Source organism: Pipistrellus hanaki, assembly GCF_964339955.1.
Source record: "Pipistrellus hanaki genome assembly, chromosome: 1".
NCBI classification, from domain to species: Eukaryota; Metazoa; Chordata; class Mammalia; order Chiroptera; family Vespertilionidae; genus Pipistrellus; species Pipistrellus hanaki.
In genome coordinates, this window is record NC_140503.1 from 80,672,256 (window position 1) to 80,691,692 (window position 19,437).

General features: G+C 37.9%; 1 protein-coding gene and 1 long non-coding RNA gene across 10 annotated transcripts in view; one reads left to right on the forward strand and one right to left on the reverse strand.

The window, feature by feature from the left end:
- Positions 1 to 19,437, forward strand: part of AKAP6 (A-kinase anchoring protein 6) — a 456,973-nt gene that overhangs the window by 271,758 nt on the left and 165,778 nt on the right. The window lies entirely within an intron of this gene.
- Positions 16,749 to 19,437, reverse strand: part of LOC311618090 — a 474,169-nt gene continuing 471,480 nt past the window's right edge. For both annotated transcript variants that reach the window (XR_014794225.1, XR_014794226.1), the window contains exon 3: positions 16,749 to 16,801. This is a non-coding gene — a long non-coding RNA (uncharacterized lncRNA). The remainder of the gene's footprint in view (positions 16,802 to 19,437) is intronic.

The following is a 19,437-nucleotide window of genomic DNA, read 5'->3' on the forward strand; positions in this document are numbered from 1 at the left end:
GAGGATGCTTTGAGATGGGAAATGATATGACTGGATGTCTGTTTTGCTGTAAATCATTAATCATACTTTTCCCTCCTTGCTCAGGTAAACGGCAACATTTATTTCTTGAGGCTCTTATATAGAAAATATATTGAATTCTCTTTAAACGCCTCTAAGTAAATGTTTATGAGCTTTTGTTTTATAGAAGGGACTTAATTACTAGAATGATCAGTCAGTTAATTTATCCACTTGCCCATTTTTTCTACAAATATTTATTAAGTACTTAATATCTACCACACATTCCAATATGTTTTCTTCCCGAGAATTTGCAGTTTTGTGTTTTGGGAAAAGTTGGGCTTCCCTAGAAGATATGGTAGGATTGCAAGAAAAGAGTGAGACAGACCATTTTTTAATTGAATGTCAGGCAGAATTGATCTTTAATGGGAATGTTCTGGTATCAGCGAACTGTGCTCATATGAAGTGGTGAATGTGCGGAGATATGCATCTATGTCTAAGAATCCAAACAGGAGAGCTTAATGGGGAGTTGGGAAGGGGCTCAAAGAACCAGACTTTGAACCAGAGAAACAGTGACCTATTGGAAAGACCTTCAGAGTTCTAACTGACCAGTAAGAACAAGAGACTTGAGCAAGAAAAAGACAGTGCAAAGTAAGATTCAGACTTTAGCTTTATAGGTTGAACAATTCCAATTACAGGCTTTCAAGTGACTCATTCTAAGAAAACCATTACATCATTTTTATTTGATGTCATGATGTGTATATTTGGGGGTGACTTGTTTAGCACCAAATGTATTTAGATTCATTTATTCTTAAGTATCATTTATTGTTTCACATATATATTGTATGTGACTGGAATATTTTATTAGGTTTATGACGACAAAGGTTCAACAAAATCATTAATTGAATTACATCTAGAATAGAAAATAAAAAAGGTATGGACACATGTTAACTGGGTCCTTTCTCTGTTTACTTTTCTAATTTTATTTTAATTGTAATGAAACAGAGTAGCGTATTTTCTGGTGTATAAGACGACCCCCTAATTTTACAGTTAAAACATAGGTTTAGGCCTATATTCGCTGTATAAGACTACCCCCCACTTCAAAGAAAAGACTTACTTTGCTGTCAAGATCTGCAGGTAATTTTTGTGCAATTTTGGTCTTTTGCCCCCGATTTTCGGTTGACTTTTTTTCGTTTCAAAAGTCGTCTTATACACCGGAAAATACGGTATAAAAATTTATATCTACTCCATCAATTCTTAAAACCATCTTGACTCACCTTTTAGAGATATTTTAGGCACAGGACAATAAAATCAGACAGCCTAAGCTTTTACAGCAGAAAATATGGAAGTAGAACAGCAGTTATTCTCCTTAGGATAGAGCCCTGTATCAGGGAGAACAAGAGATTTTACCCCCTTCTATGAAGTCTACTCATTTCCGTCTGTTGCTTTCATATATAGTGACAGCATCTTCAAAAAGCACGGCTTCCTCTGGTAGATTGCATTATTGTTCCCACAATTCACTCCCCTTTCCTGTAAGGGGATTGCACATCCCTGCCTACCACCATGTGACTTGCAGGCCTCCTGTGGAGGAGGATGCACCCCCTGCCCAATCAGCGTTGAGCTAGATCTTGGCCGTGTAACTTGCTGTTGACAATGGTAAATGAGCAGATGTTTTAAGAGCCATTGCGCGTCTCTGCCAGCTCTCTGGCTCTTTTCCTCTGCCACAAGAATAGCATGTCCAAATAGGGGCTGCTCCTTAAGCTTGGATCCAGGCATGAAGAAGACAGAGGGAGAAAACTCCCAACTCACCCACAGCCATCCTTAGCAGACATGTGATGTGAGAAGCACACATTTTTTTGTAAGCCTCTAACATTTGGGGGTTGTTACTGCAGCAAAGCTTACCAAATACAATTACCACAGGTCTGACCAAGTATTTTCCCATCCTCATCAAACCAGTCTGCACTCTGTGTATCTCCTCAATTCTGTCTCCCTCCAGCACTATTTTCTTGCTCACAACCCCCACCCCCCCATGGTTCCTTATTTCAAATTCAAACCTTTTCTACAATATTTGTAAGGCAGCCTAGAGTTTAATTCTCATGTCAAACTTACTCTTAGTTCTTACTCCACACAGGCTGTCAGTAACTGGCCCAGTTTCCTCATTGTCCTCCAAGCTCCACTCATATGGGCCGGTCATTAGAGTATAGTGGTCCAGTGTGGTTTCTGGATTCAGACAGCCTAAGAATGAACCCTGCTCCCACCACCCACTAGCTGGGTGACCTTGAACAAGTTACTCAGGCTATATCAGCTTCAATTTCCTTATCTGCAAAATGGAAGTAATAAAAGTCCCCAATTCAATAGCTGCAATACTAGCTAATGTTCAGTGTGGACCTGCCACATAGTAAATACTCAATAAGTAGTAAATACTCAATAAGCATTAGCTAGCGTTATGTTGTTGCTTTCACCTGGAATGATTCTCTTCCTTCTCCTTTATATCCATTCTAACCATATTTCAGGTTTGAGTTTAAAACCCATTTTTCCTGTGAAGTCTTCCCTTACAATTTTTGAGTGTTGCCTTTACTTGCTCTTTATTGGTTTCTCTTTAAGCTTTTCAAAAACAGGATGACTTAAAGCTACTCTGTATCCTTCTATAGGTTGAGGATATCATGGCTGTCCAGCCTAATTGACTGTAATTTTCTTGTTGGAGTTATTCATTTTGAGAGCTAGTTACTTTGTGGGGAGAGAGAGTAAGTGCAGCAATGGCTACCGTTTTAGCAGACTACTACCTTCAGCCACAACAAACAGGATTGACATCTGGCCTATCATCTCCCTTTCTTCCTAAATACAACCGAAACTTGGAAAGATCGTGTAACCATACCAACGAGGTTGGTGTTAAGATGGAAACATGTTAAAAATTCAGAGCTAAAGCAAGTGAGGCCCAGACATAGGACCGGTGCTCAGTGTAGGGCTCCAGAGTGGCCTCCGTGTGAGTCCGTTGCACTGGAGGGTGTGAAAGGGAAGGCCATCCCTATTCAACAAAGGGGATGTTCTGCAAAGGTGATTGTCTTATATTGTTTGGGACTCACTGCTAAGTACTTCATCAGTTATTTTTTTTTTAAATTGGAAGATAAAGTTACAGCCTTTCTAGGGAACTCTGGGAGTTAGTTTATTTTAGGGAGGAAATGGGGGCATGGAAAAAGCAGTTTGCCAGTTCTATACAACTGTGAAGAGCATGGAACTGTGGAAAGCTAGATGTGTGAGTCATTGGTAAGAGTAAAAATCTTTGCTTTGGGGCTCACCATGTATGTAAGTTATGTACAAAGTAAGTAACTGGGGCTCTATGTTTTAATGTCCATTTTAATTTATAACATTCACTAAAAAAAAAAAATCACATGAAGTGAACACATCACAGATTCATCTGTCATTATTAAATTGAGAGTAATTTTAGAAAGTACTACCTTCAACATAGAACTTCATTGTTAATTTAGCTGTGGCAAGGAGGCTGGCTCGGAGCTGGGAGCTATTGTTGCAGCTTAGGTTAGATAAATGAATTAAAACAAAATCTGATTGTAGAGCAATGGTAGAAATAGACAATGGCTACATTCAAGGTATTGATAATTATAGTAGGGGAAAAGAATTTCAAATATGTTTATGGGAAAATGATTGTGTTTCACTGGACATGTTTTACTAAACACATAACAAATGTTGAAAATGAGTGATTACTTACAATACCTAATTTTTAAAAAGTATGAATACATATGTGGAAATTGTAGGTATATGTATATTAAGCCAAACAATGGTAGATGAGGAGATTACTTCAAAGGACAGGGTGTTATATAGCCATGCTTATTAGCTTTGTGATAACAATGTGGCACTATTGAATTTATTCCTTGTTATATGTTAGAAAGTTCTCAAGACCAAGATATACACCATTAAGCTTACCGATTTACATGCAAATAATAGTCTTGCTCAGTATTTGTAAGAACTTACAAATATAGACTGGTATTTGTAAGGACTTAATTTTGCCCCAAAATTGTTTAAAATATAAGTGTCCCAGTATCTGACAAACATTTTAAACTCCAAACCTATATACCTTTAAAAATAACAGATTTTGAAATTCAGTAAGTGGTACACATATAACATAATTGCTGGCAATCAAATGACGCCCATCAAAACAAGCAAATGGTGTCTGTTTACTTTAAATTCATGGGTGCTATCTTCATTAGGAGTGTTAACTTATCAAAACATCATTGTTGCACTAGGGAAATTATAATAAAATTTCCCTAGGTGTATGGTAGATCTTGAAAAACATACTTTTGATGAGTGAGTTCAAATCAGTATAGCTAAATTAGAAAGAAGAGATTGAGAGGTAAACATCTGAGTTCTATATTGACAGGCACTATGAGTAGTACTGGGGTTTAAGGTGAGAGAACCACAGTACTACTAGTCCTACAGGAGGTCACGGTTGAATGAGAGAGACAAAGCACTTGGCTTTGTCCTGTGAGTGCAATGCAGTAATCACAGTGGTAGAGAAGGGCACCTACACCAGTCATCACAAGGTGTTTTGGATGGACTGTACTGGAGCTGATTATTATTATTTTAAATCCTCACCCAAGGATACCTTTATTGATTTGAGAGAAAGAGAAAAATCCACGTGAGAGAAAAACATCGGTTGGTTGCCTCCTGTAGGCACCTGACTGGGGATGAACCTGAAAACTTAGGTATGTGCCCTGACTGGGAATTAAACCCACAACCCTTTCGTGTACAGGATGATGTTCCAACCCCAGCTGAGCCACCCACTATGGCAGAAACTGATTTTTGAAGAACGAATAAAAATTAGTTGTATGAAAGTATACTTCAGGCCTTGGTCACAGAAAAAGTAGCATGAGTTGAGGCCAGGGAGGCAGGTAAGGGGCAGACTGTGAGCAGATTTGGGCTATAAGTATGACCACTGAGCTTTAGTCTGATAATTAAGAGGAACCTGTACAGGTGTTTTAGCAAGAGGGTGACATGATTAGCTGTGAAATTTAGAGGGTCCTTAACAGCAATGGAGAGCATGGATGGGATACATAAAATGGATCCAGGGAAAGCAGTGAGGAGGAGAACCTCTTGATGAGCTGGTACAGTCAGTACAGTGGGGAAAGAGAGGAGAGTGTGGTTCTAAGAGATGTTAAGGAGGCAGAAGGATCTCCAGATTTACTTTCTATATCTATAAAATGAGAATGATAATAATACTATATACTCCAGAGGGTCGTTGAGAAGATTAAACGTAAAGCAGTCAGCACAGGGCCTGATACAGCAGAAGTGCAATGAATGTGAGCTTATGATACAGTTATCTGTGATGTTGGCTCTCCTTTCTTGAATTTGGCAAAGAATTCAGAGCCAATAACTCTAGCACAAGAGAAAGTTTATTTAGCATGTAAAGCAAAAGTAAACTCAAAGAGAAGATTTGAGTAGGCTGTTCAGAGAGCTGCCTTGGCCTCTTAGGAAGAAAAATCACAGAAGCAGAAGTGAGCCAGCTGAACTGCATGGACTCAGGAAACAAGTTGCAGAGGCAAAACAAGGGCCTTTGGAGACAGGTTCAGGGGATTAGCCTGGGATGAGCTGCCATTAGCAGCTGCTCCCCTAGTTGCAAGTCTCTGGGGACCCTTAGAGCTTAAGAGAAAGAAAACAAAGATGCACATCTGAAGAAAGAAGGTACAGACATGCTCTAGAGTAGGGGTGTCGAACTCAATCAGAGAAGGGGCCAAAATCTAAAATCCAGCCTAAATCGCGGGCCGAATGGTTTACTGAACAGTCATAAACTGACAATGTCATAAACTGACAGCGGAGTGCAGTGATGACAGCGCAGTGCGGGCCACATTGCAAGGCCTGGCGGGCTGGATTTGGCCCGCGGGCCTTGTGTTTGACACATGTGCTCTAGAGAGAGAGTGCACATACACCCACACTGAGACCATTGTCTTAAGGGTTTTTATATGTTTTCTAAAGGCAGTGATTTTAGGGGAGGTGACAGAGGAGGATCTCAGTAAAATATCTGCTTTCCAGGTATGTTCTTTAATATGCTCATCAAAATGAGCATACAGGGCAAGGATCGTGATGTCTACTGATTTGTTGGTTTAAGGTAGGGGGTCCCTGTCATTGTTTCTTGTCCTGATGTCAGCCATGAAGTCACTTCATCTGATTTTGTTGCTTTTTTGGACCTGGAGCTGAAACACAACTGAAGTCTAGATATTATCGCTAGTTTGACCAAACTCTGCCTCTGTGACCAAGAGATCAGAGGCTTTGTTTCTAAAACTATTTGATGCTGATCAGAACCTCACTGTCCTGAGGGCTTAATGCTTCAGGGAGTGGTCCTGCAAGGGAGAAGGAGGCAAGTGAGTCAGGGTGTGAATAAGGGCAGTTTGAATCAGTTGTCTCAGTTTTCCCATTCCACTTGTCAAGGAATTTTCTTGGCTTCTTACTATACTGCCTCAATATATCAGCATAACTTGGTAGCTGATGGGATGTAAGGGGGAACGGAAGCAAACCCTGGCTTCCCATGATAGAAGGGGTGAATAGTCCTTCTACTCAAGGAAGAAGGGCCCATTCTAGAGGACATTAGCCAGATTGCAGTTGATTTAAGAACCCAAAGGGTGAATTATAGAAATGATTGGCTACTTTAACAAGATATTTGACTGTAAATGGAAGGAGAAAACAAGGTCATAGCAAAAGAGAGGTAATATTTATAGTTTTTTTGGGGGGGGAGTTCTTTATTTTAGGTTATCTATAGCATAGTTTAATTGAGTCAAAAGTCAGGAAATAGTGGCAAGGGAATAATTGGTATAATGAACCCTGACATCAGGTTGGAAAAAAACAGAAGGGATTAGAATTAGTCAAGTTGCATCTGGAAAGAGTAAATGTATTAACAATGAGAGGGGGATGGTGGTAAGAAAAGGAGGGGTGGTAGGAAAAAAAGGAAGGATGGGTAAGGAGGGGAGGGAGAGAGAGGAAGAGGAGGGAATGGAAGGAGAAGGAAATGGAAGGGAAGAAAAACAGTGCTGGGATAATCTGAGAGATTGTGGTCAGAGTGGGACATTGGTGTTTATGTTCATATCCTAGATTTGACAAGAATATGGTTATGGGATGGGTTGCAGAATGGATAAGTTATTAGAATTGCAGAAGTCAAGGAACTATGAAAAGAGTAACCCACTGGAATTGTCCAAAGATCCATGGGGTGACACAAAGATCTTGAGGCAGGTGCCATCATTCTTAACAAATAAATGGTGGAAATCCAGTAGTAAGGAGCCACACAGAGAGGTTCAGAATGAACCTCAAGGACACATTTTTAAATCAGGGTAAAGGAGCAATGGTTTGGAAAAGGCTGTCTCTCTTGTGTACATCATGGTCAGCAGAGAGGGGCAAAATGAGCCCTTCCCTACTCCTGAGGAAAGAGCTGGTGGGGATGACAAGAGAGAGATGAGCTGGGGTATGAGAGGAAGTGAAAGGACAGAAAAGGGGCCTGTCTTTGGAGCAATGGTAAAGAATGCCAAAGATGAGAAGCATGGTAGGATGGATATACTGGTCCCCAACTTCCATTCTGATGCAGGCGGAGGCCTTTGAGGGGGCAGCAGCCTATGGCCTAATAGACAATATATTCCACTCTGTGCTTCATATGCCTCTGCTTAGTTCAGTTTTCTCTTTTTGGATCTCACATTTTGACTATTTCACTATTAGCATTTTGGCCAGATAATTGAGGGAGAGAGATAACAGAAATAAGAATCTAATCAGTAGGTGATTGCATAATATGATAAATCCTTAAAAACTGTTGAGTTTTTGTGAAGTAACTTCTAAAAATAGTTGATATTATCTCATGGCCTGATCCAAGCAAAATGGTATCATCATTGACAAGACCACATTTTGTATCTACTTTTTTCTTTCTTCTTCCTTCCCTCTCTTTATCTTTTTCTCCTCCTTTCTATTAAAACTGTATATGTGTGTACTTTTTAACTATCAAAGTCCTGTGCTGCACTGCTGGTAAGATAATGTTTTGGAGGTAACTAGGTTCCTAATCTTAAAGTCATAAATAAAGAAAATGACAGAATACATAGTTATAACTGTAAAACCAGCAAAAAAACAACAAAAAATAAAACAAAACAAACAAAAACAAAATAAAACAAAAAACAACCCATGGACTAAAACCAGGGAATAAATGATATTGTATGAAAGCATAGAGGAAGGATCAACTAAAGAATAAGAAATGCTTTATGAATTTATATGCCTCAGTGGAAATTTTGGTCCTGAAGTGCCAATAACACTTTTTAAATTTCAAAATCTAGATGGCTTCTTATATGTAGGATTTATTTTGGCTCTCTACCATCAGCATGGATAACTGACATATATACAATACATACTGTTTAAATGCTATTACTATTGAACAGTTCAAAATATTTGAAGTTTATGATCCATTGACACTTAAGAATAAGATTGGAAGAAGCTTAAAGGAACTATAGATGGTCCAGAAATATCTAATGTGTTTTTGGATGAGAATAAATGGACTAATGGTTTGTGGCTATCAATGATGTACTCAGCGAATAGAGATATTTACTCTTGGAGAAAATGCTTAACTTAAGTTTATATAAAATGTTTACCGAGAAAATGAGGCAGCTATCTTAATATATCTCAAAATTAGAACTAATAATTAACTATCTATAGAACACCTGTCATTTCAATAAAAATGAAAATCATTAATTTGCTCACACATCCTTTCAGTTGTCAAACATTCACCGGGAACCATCTATGTGCTAGGAACCGCCCTCAGCTTTGGGGGAAATAACAGTGAGCAAAAGCAGATAGGCTTTGTTCCCTCAGGAGATTTGAGGAAGATGGAATATCATACAATTTTTGCATAGATGAAAGTGAAATTGCATCTGTGCAAAATACCACAAGGTAGAAGTCCAGAGTGTTAGGAAACTTTAATAGTTGATTTAATCTAATCAGGGAGGTTGGGCAGGTGTTCACCAAGGAAGTTAAATGGAGAGGAGATCCAATGATTAGGTGTTACACAGGCAAAGGGGCGGGGGAGTGAGGCATGAACATCTTTTCTAGCCGAGAGGGTGCCGGTGATTGTGCTCCTGTGGTTGGAGCAGAGAGCGCAGGAGGGCCCTGGTGTGGGGCAAGATTTGGGAGGAAGCAGCAGCCAGACTGCTTGGGGCCTTCTCATTCTTCTTTGCTGTGAAGGCAAAATATATAGCAGGTAAATTCAATTTTTATTCATATCTTTTACTTTAGTATAGATACATCTCAAGGCAAATTTTTTCTCTAAGAAAAAAGTGGAGAAGACATTATTGTCATGATAGAATATCTTAATGAAATGTACAAATGGTAATATTCTTCATTTTTCTTTCCAGCAACGGCAAGACAGCAAACCTCTTCTTCAACTCACAAAATAAATATATAAATAAGAGGAAAAAATAAGATCTCTAGCTTCTCTCTTGTTTATCCTAATCAGGATTAGCTTTATCCTAATCAACAATCTTATATTCAACCTTAATGATATTTCATTAGCTTCTCAGAACCACCTTTCCTGTCTAGGTCTAATTATATCTAATGTAATGTATCTCAACTCACTATATTAAATCATTTTTTAAAAAACATTTTAAAATCACTCCAGAGCTTTGATTTAGGCTTTAGAGAGGAGTGAGCCTTTCCATTTCTTTTGGGGGTTATGTGACCTCCCAGTTTTCCCCTCAACATTTCTTTCCTATTCTCCTCCTATATAATCTAGGCAGATGAAAAACAATTTTTCTTTTGTAACAGTTTATAAATATCTACATAAATAAAGTGCAAACAAAAATATCTGTCTTAATAATCCTTAAAATAAGTCAGCTATTCAATATGCTTCACACCGAATCGAGACAACTCTTTCCTTACCTGTGCTCACATTAGCCCTGACAGATAGCCCTCAATTGATTAAGAATCTTAGGCAAAGCCCTGGTCAGTGGGTTGCAGTTTCATTCTGCACCAGAAAGGTTGCAGGTTTGATTCCTAGTTCGGGCACATACCTAGGTTGTGGGTTCAATCCCCAGTTGGGTGCATACGGGAGGGAACCGATGTTTTGTTTTCTCTCTCTCCCTCTCTCTAAAAATGAATAAACATGTCCTCAAAGATTAAAAAAAAAATATTAGGCACATGTGGAGGTATTTTTTAACATCCTATTATCCACAAAGAGATAAAAATCTTAAACCTTAGGAATGCTGAGTTTCAAAGAATGTGATTTAGAAACAACACAGAATACTACCTCAGAGAATCTATGTAGTAATGGCATGGTACTCTTTTTACTGAAATATACAAACAGAATGTACAAGCAAACATCCAAAGATGTGAAACTGTAAGGAACCGATCGCTACTGCCATTGTGTTTGAAGACCTTTTGGTGGTGTGTTTTCATAAACTACTGCCACTGGATGTAGTACCTGGAAAATCCTTGGATTTCTTCTAAGTCCCATTGTGAATACCATATTTAATGGGGATGCAGGAAAATATTTCCTTCACTAAAAATAATGTTTTGGAGAGGGGAGGAGAGTTGGGGGACAGGGTGAAAAAGGTAAAGAGACTTAGAAATACAGATTGGTAGTTACAAAATAGTCATGAGGATGTAAAGTACAGCATAGGGAATACAGTCAATAATATTGTAATAACTATGTATAGTGCCAGGTGGTTACTGGAAATATCAGGGGAAACACTTCATAAAGTATATGATTTTCTATCAGCTAAGCTGTACACCTGAAACTAAAACAAATTAATATTCTATATAAATTGTAATAGAAAATTAAAAAAAAAAATAAACTGTACATGTATAAAATGTACAAAACTGTTTGGGACTAATAAAGAAAAATATGCCTTCTCCTCTCCGTGATGGTAATGTGTAATCGGGTGTGCATTTGATTAAATCTGGCATGCTCAGTGTACAGAAAGACTGATCTGGACACAGGAGAAGAATACAAATTATATAAATGGAAGAAATGGAAAATACAATAATATGCAGTATAATAAAGAAAATTAAAAGTCAAGACCTTTCAGGCAAAGAGAAAGAGAACTTATTTCTGTCTTCTAGGTGAAAAACTAAAGGAATTATGTTAACTAAGCCTACTGGAGTTGAACTTTGGGGTTATTTCTAAGATTAATGGGAAAAACAATGGTTTCTAGAGGACAAATTTTAAAGATGACTGATGGAGATCGGCTGAATTCAGTGTGATCCCAACTTCTACTCTCTGAGAAACAACAGAGAGCTACAATGAAAAATTGAGTAAATGGGAGTTATTTTATGAGATTAAAAATGGTGCAATGTATAGGTACATCCGTGATAAAATTGTAAATAACAGGGCTCATGGGTTCCATTTAAAAAAGCGGGGAACATTTTGTTTTTAGGGTATTATATTTTAACCTGGTGAGAAAGGAAAAAAAAAAAAGCCAACCTTTTTATGCTAGAGGTTGTTTTTGAAAATGTTTTTAATAGTTAGAGACTTTGGAAATAGCAAATCAGCAAATAAATGAAGGTATCTTTAAGGAAAAAAGGCTGTTAACATTATTTTTTCCAGAAATGCAATATCATTTACTTGGAGGAACAGAAATGATTAATATAATCTTTTTGTTCAGGGAAGCTATTCCACAAGATAAAAGCTAGTAATCTAATAACCAGCATATCAGTATTATTTTATTTTCTTTTTCCTGTTTGCAAAATAACTTCAGTGCTATCTTGTTATTGCTGTTATACTTGGCTAGTTATACATCTACGATAAGAGAACATAATTAATGTGAAAAATTACCCTGAAATGGTTGTGTTTATGTTGTGTCACTGACAGTGCGCCTTCAGGAGTGCTATTCTTATTTTCCACTTGCATTCAGTAATAGGCTTGCAGCCAGTGGCATTGTATTTACACAGTTTTGGTCAAAACAATTTTATCTCTAATAGATTTTTATCTACATCGACTGAAAACTTCTGTTTCTGTTTAAAAATTTAATGTAATTTCTTGCATCTCTGTTTCAGACAATTGGAAAACTTTTGAACTTATATACTTGGCAGCTACATACTTTTTTTCTTTCGTAAAGTTGATTTCTTTTTTTAAAATGATTGAAATGTCCTTAAAATTAGGCATCTTGTTTTTTAAAGGGCTTTGAGGAAAGCAACAAATTTCAACAGTCTATTCCATTGTTTCCCTTAACACTGATCAACTTTAACTGTGCTTTAAAAAAAGGAGCATTTAAAAAACACTCCAACCGCTGTGACCTTCAGATGATTAGAATTGGTAACAAGTATAAATGAGTTCTCCACAAACATTAAATGAACCCTCAAGAAACCTTATTTGAGAATATGCAGAGGTATATTTTCATTTTGATGCACAAGGATTACATGTGCGGCTGCCTATTAGCATTGCGCAGGTAATCCCATTAAAAAATGCATATGCCTCCGTGTGTATAAATTTATACATGAAGCACAGTTAAAGTATATCAGTGTTAATACTGTGCCATGGGAATACAATATGATGAGGAAGTTGGCAATACAATTAAAGTTCACATAGTGTTAGGGTTTTTTAATTAGGATAAAAGAAGTTTTCATGACAATGTAAGAGGATAAATCGAGACTTCCTAGTACAGCTAAAACAAATGTGTACGTTTTAGTATAGCTCCTGTGAAGCAAATATAATATGGAAGATTAATGCTGTGGATCTCCTGAAAGGAACTCTCTTACCTAACAAGTGTTTGAAATCTTCTAGCCCTGAAAGTAGAAAGTAGGAGTCAGTAGTAAAACACATCTTCAAGGAGGGACATTATGTTGAAAAGGGCGTTTCCTGCTTGTCTCTCTATCTTCTTTTCTTTGTCTTTCCTTTTTCATTTTCTTTCAAATTCTCTTCCTATCTCCTGGTTTTCTTCCCTGTCCCCCTCCTGATTCATGAGTATGTTATTTTTATTTTTATTTTTTTATTTTTTTATTTTTTAAATATATTTTATTGATTTTACACAGAGAGGAATTGAGAGGGACAGAGAGTTAGAAATGTCAATGAGAGAGAAACATCGACCAGCTGCCTCTTGCACACCCCCCACTGGGGATGTGCCCGCAACCAAGGTACATGCCCTTGACCGGAATCGAACCCGGGACCCTTCAGTCCTCAGACCGATGCTCTATCCACTGAGCCAAACCGGTCCCGGCGGGTATGTTATTTTTAAAACATTCCTGCCGTTGAAAAAGTTTACAGTGTTGCCTTCTGCCAACGAGGCGTCATCAAGGGGAACACAGACAAGAGACCTGTCTTTGCATAAATGGACTTTTGAGCTGTAATGAACTTGATACGTAGTCTTGATTCTCTTCCAAGATCAAAGCAATCTGAAATAAAAATGAAAAATGTATGGTTCTTCTTTTTTAGTTAGAATTCAATCTGTAGGCTTACATATACTCATATGCTGACTGGTTATTTGCCTCTTTCCCCTATTTCTCATAGATTTATTCACCTGACATACTTAAATATTGATGAATCCTACATTAGTAGATGATTATATATGTACACACACACACACACACACAGAGAGAGAGAGAGAGAGAGAGAGAGAGAGAGAGAGAGAGAGAGAGAGAGAGAGAGAGAGAGAGAAGCATAATATTGACTTATGAAAGTCACTCAGTTGCAGACCCCAGAGTATGGAACATGAATTGGAGTAGACCATTTCCAATAGGTCATTTGATGTTAAATGGTCTGACTGAACCTGGTGATCTTCTATTTGCCACAGAATGATGTGGAGGCATTGTAAGCCAACCTCCATAAGGGTCTCACTCTGGTTGGAGTTGGAGTGCACTTTAGAAACCTGAAGAGGTGGTAGGGATGGGACGTTGCTACCTTCCCAAGACTGTCAAATAATGTCCCGGGAAGTGGTTCTTCCTAGGAAGGCCACGCCTCCCTCCTGTCAGTGTTTCCAGGCCAGCACAGAGAGGAAAGCTGTCAGCAATTTCTGACCCGCTGGGTCTTATCTGGTGACCTTACAGCAAAGAAACTCTCACAGAGTGCTGGTCTTGAGACATTCATTTGATCTCTCTGTAAATACTGCCCAAGGGGTTTTGTTTCCAGGATGTTGCTGAGAGTTCCACTGGCCTAGGAAGTAAAAAGGGTTTTAAGTACTTGAAATTTCTCTTCTAGTTTGCTTTAAAATGGCACAGAGTCTATGTAACAAGGCCGTAGATTGCTTTAGTGAGCTGTTGTATGCTGGGGAATCAAGATTTTATTTTTTTAACCTTGTAGCTTTGTTTCTCTCTGTCTCTGTTTTCTTTCCTCCATTCTGTCTACTCAACAACTCTCTCTGAAACATTCATATTTACCTAAATATTTAAATATTTTTTAAATTCTTCTTATCTAATCTCCCTGATTTCTTACATAAAGAGCTCAAAAGTTCTTCATATGATTACCCAAGAGAGGCCTCATTTTTTCTGAAAAGCTGCCATGCTATGACACTTCTGGTATTTGACAGACTAACAGGTGTGTTTACTGTAATTAATGGATCATTCAAGCACAGAAGGTACAAGCCAATCACCTCTCAGTTATGGAGTCACTTCTGTAACAAACCTAAATCTTTTGTTATCATCCTCACTGAAAAACATCCATCAGTATATTGCTTAGAATGGTGCTATTATTCAGCTTAAGAACAAGAATATTTACTTTTGACTGTGACCTAATCTTGAAAGGTTAGACACTACTTAAATCCTAACTCTGTGCACAGGAAAATTAGGTCATGAAATAAAAACCCAATTATTTATTTGTATACACAGTATGAAGGAAAGCTTTTTCATCCTACAGGGTGCACAATGAGCGAGGTAGCACTCAGGAAATTTTCAGCCCTGACTATTTTATTGAAATGCCATTAAGCTTTCAGTGATATTTGCTGCACATCCTATACCACCATTGCTGATTGCCAGTATGTTTATGGGAAGACAACAGACTCTCTTATAACTGGCCTCCTCCTTCCTGTGCGCTTCTTGATGGGACTCTGTAGTATGGGTGGCAGAGAGAGGGAGTCTCTCCTTGTCCATTGAGCTCCTCCCGTGCCCCAGGCAGGGCTATGTTATATTCAAGGGAGTCTGTAAGAGGAGTAGGAGGGTGGTGAGGGAGGCAGACACTGTTTAAAACACGATTCATGGGAACCTGGCAGGAGGATCAGAGCACGGCAGAGAGAGGGAGTCTTCAGTCTTCAAAAAATATACACAAGGCAGAATAGCACTTTTTAATAGGAAATTCTTGTTTTGACTCCAATTTTATGCTTAGATGCTTTTAATTTGATCCACATTTAATTTGCCATTCCTTGGAGAAGGCATTGATTATATGAAAAACTATCTGCTCCATTGCTAGCAGCACAGGACTGGTGTCAGGGACTGCCGTGGGGGTATCGTATTTTAGCAGTGCCCACCTGGAACCCCAGAAGCACACTCCCCTCGAATCCGCTCCCTCACTTCTAGACCATTCTTCTGGTGGTGATTGCCTCAAAGCCTTGTTAAAGTCATAGTGCTGAAGAAAAATGGGTCAAGATTGGGTCTGGAAAGGACAAGTTGGATAGTAGAGTTTTAAAGTGTTGTAAAGATTTATTGGAATAGCTACATGGCAGTTGTACCTCTAAGAACACATAGTAATATATAATAGATATATATTTACATATATTTGGATTTCCCAAAACTCAATCACTTTGACATTGGAATAAAAAATAATGGCATTCAACACTGGTGTGACAAATTTAGAGAGACATAGAGATTCTGAGTTTAGATTAAGCATCTGCACGATAACAATTATTTTAAAAACCTGAAGCTGCATTCAGGACCTGTCACAAAAAAATCCAAGTCTTCTATATTTTAAAAATTAGGCTGCTGTTATTTCTGAAATTCTAATGGCTGAACTAGCAACAATAAAGATGTCCATGTTTCGATGAAATATATTTTATAAATTAGCTTATCATTGCACTGATTTAGCATGCCTAGCAGGTGAGAGACAAAAACATGTGTTATCTTCCCTAGGGAACCTTCAGCGAATGTCATTCTGGCTTCATATGTCTTTCTTCTCTCCCCTTCTTGAACTGATATAAAATTGTAATGTGTGCCCTCTAGTTCCATCTTCATTGAAATCTAGCAAAACCGCTGAAGGTAAGATAGTGGCAATGGTGCATGAAAAAAAGAGAAAAGGAATACAGTGATTCATAGCATACTTGAAGAAAGTTGCAATTGTTAACAGCACTACTTTTGTATGTAGACAGGTTAAAATATGTCATGTATCAGTGATAAAAATGAAGTTATTCATCTTGGCTAGTTTCTTAAAGTTCATGGGAAAGGCACTAAAACTCTATCGGTAACTTGAAAATATTTCCATATGTCTCTAAAGGTACACTAATTCACTGTCTCCAGAACAATAATCAAGAAAGTAGAACTATCAGCAATCTTGACAAGTGGTTGTTGTTTAAATACCAGAAATGGTAGGTATTATGAAAAACCCTGCTTCTATTATTATGAAAATGAAATATGACATTTTTCAAGTATTGCAGTAGTTCAGGCCAACTTCCCTTATCTCTGTGTCTTTGTTCTTCTATGCAAATTTGAACCACTGATGCAAATATCATTTTGCAAATGGTTTTTACCAGTCTTTATAATCATAGATGCCAGTGCTTTCAGGAAGGAATGATCCTTCTCCTTAGGTATTATTCCCATTTGCTATATAAAAAAACTGAGGTATATCACCAAATATGTTTCCTTGTATTGGTAAAAAAAAAAAAAAAAAAAAAAAAAAAAAAAAAAAAAAAAAAAAAAAAATTGGCTCTTGAAATTCTGCTTACTTTCACTATTCCTGGTCCCATATTATTATTATTATTATTATTATTATTATTGCCAATAAAAATGTATAGCCTGTTTTCCTTACCTTTTGCTTAGGAAGCCTGAGTAGACTTTAAGTGGTATCTTCACTTTTTGAACGAAGTTGTCTAGTAAAACCGTCAGCCAAGATTTTCTTCTGATAATAAGACAGGATAAAGATGTATCAATGATTGTTAGCAATCTTGGGGAAAATCCACTCAGTTGAAATTAGACTGCTAAAATCTAGCCAATGGATGTTGGCACAAGTAATGTAATTTAGGAATATGAGTGCTAAGAATTATTATTCATTTTAGCAATTGAAGCTCAGAACTTCATGTTTATGGAGCATTGGGCTGCCATGAATTCACTATGCTAAGCTCTATGAAATATGCCTTTTATTAAGAGCACAAACATATTCAAAAGCCCTTCTGGAATTAATTGAAGAATTAAAAGAATTATATTATACACATGGCTTTTTTAGTTGCCTTTCTCTATCAGTATAGTAAGTATGTAAGGGCTCCTTGAAAAGGCATACCTTTAAGCTATAAAATCATATATAATAAAAGCCTAACATGCTAAGTGTCTGGTCATCCAGTAGGCCGTTCAACCAATCAAAGCAAAATATGCTAATGATATGCTAAGGCCGCTCAACTGCTTGCTATGACGTGCACTGACCACCAGGGGACAGAGAGTTGACTGGTAGGTTATCTTGCTATTGGGATCTGGCCAATCTGAACTGAACGAGACAGGCTGGACATGTCCTGGAGCCCTCCTATGGTCCCTCCTCAGCCCTGATTGTGCACTGGTGGGGACACTCGGCCTGGCCTGTGCCCTCTCACAATCCAGGACCCCTTGGCAATGTCGGAGAGCCAGTTTCAGCCCAATCCCATTCAACGCATGAGCTGCCCCCTGGTGGTCAGTGCACTTCCACAGGAGGAGTGCCACTCAGCCAGAAGCCAGCCCAATGGCTAGCGAGCAATGTGGTGGTGGTGGGAGCCTCTCCCGCTTCTGTGACAGTGCTAAGGATGTCCAACTGGCAGCTTAGGCCCTGGGGGGATCAGACTTAAATCATCAGTCAAAGATCCTCCAAGGGCTCCTGGACTGCAAAAGGTCGCAGGCTGGGCTGAGGGACCATTCCTCTCTCACCTTGAGTACACAAATTTTGTGTACCAGGCTTCTAGTTAAGTACATAAATAAAACACTCTAATTTGATATATGGAAGTGTACCAACATAGGAATTTATGTAGAGTCTTTAGAGTACTTCTGTCATTATTATCTTTCCATTTAAAAATAGCACAAGACAAGAAACCCAATTAAAAGTGGACAGAGGACTGGATAGATACTTCTCCAAAGAGGACATACAGTGGCCAATAAATATATGAAAATATATTCAATCTCATTAATTATCAGATAAATGCAAAATTAAAACTACAATGAGATATCCCCTCACACCTGTCAGAATAGCTATTATCAATAAATAACAAACCAGAGCTGGTGAGGATGTGGAGAAAAAGGAACCCTTGTGCACTGTTGGTAGGAATGTAGCCTGTTGCAGTCACTGTGTGAAACAGTATGGAGTTTCCTCAAAAAATTAAAAATGGAATTGCTTTTTGACCCAATAATTCTACTTCTGGGAATATATCCAAAGAAATACGAAACACTAATTCAAATGAGTATATTCACCCTTATGTTCATAGTAGCGCTATTTACAATAGCAAAGATCTGGAAACAGCCCAAGTGCTCATCAGTAGATGAGTGGATAAAAAAACTATGGTATATTCACACAATGGAATATTACTCAGCCATAAACAAACAAAAAACAACAAAAGGAAATTGTACCTTTTGTGAAAGCATCAATAGATCTGGAGATTATTATGCTAAGTGAAATAAGCCAGTCAGAGAAAACAAATACATGACTCACTTACCTGTAGAATCTAGTGAACAAAATAAACTGATGAACAAAATAGAAAGAGGCATGGATACATGGAATGGACTGACAACTGGGAAGGGGGTTTTGGGAACTGGATGAAAAAAGGTGAAGGGATTAAGGAAAAAAATCATAAAATAACACATAGATAAGATGTGGTGATAGCCAGCGAGAAAAGTGGGTGGGGATAGATGGAGGTGGGCAAAAGGGAGGAAGTGGAGAGGGGAATAGACTTTTTTTGGTGCGATGGATGCACAATGAGGTGTACATATGATGTTTTATTGAGTTGTACACTTGAACCTGTTTGGTTTTGTGAACCAATATCACCCCAATAAGTTCAGTAGAAAAAATAATAATGAAATAAAATAATGCAAATGGTTCCTGCAGCATTCAGTTCCTGTAGCCTCAGCAATCTTAGACTTGGAATTGTATCTGTTCCCATTTCTGTGACTTCAGTAATGCAACTATGCATTAAGTCTCAAACTTTGCTGGAGGAGAATTTAGGGAGTTCTTTAAAAAGCAGACATTTTAGAAAACATGTTGATTTGAGGTGATTTGGATTTATGCGTATGATAAAATGTCTCATTCTTGAGTAAGATTTGGTTTTCAGGAGTCACCTCTCAGGTTGTGGTTTTCTTATGAATCATTGTTTGCCTGTGTAGAAATTAGTTTTT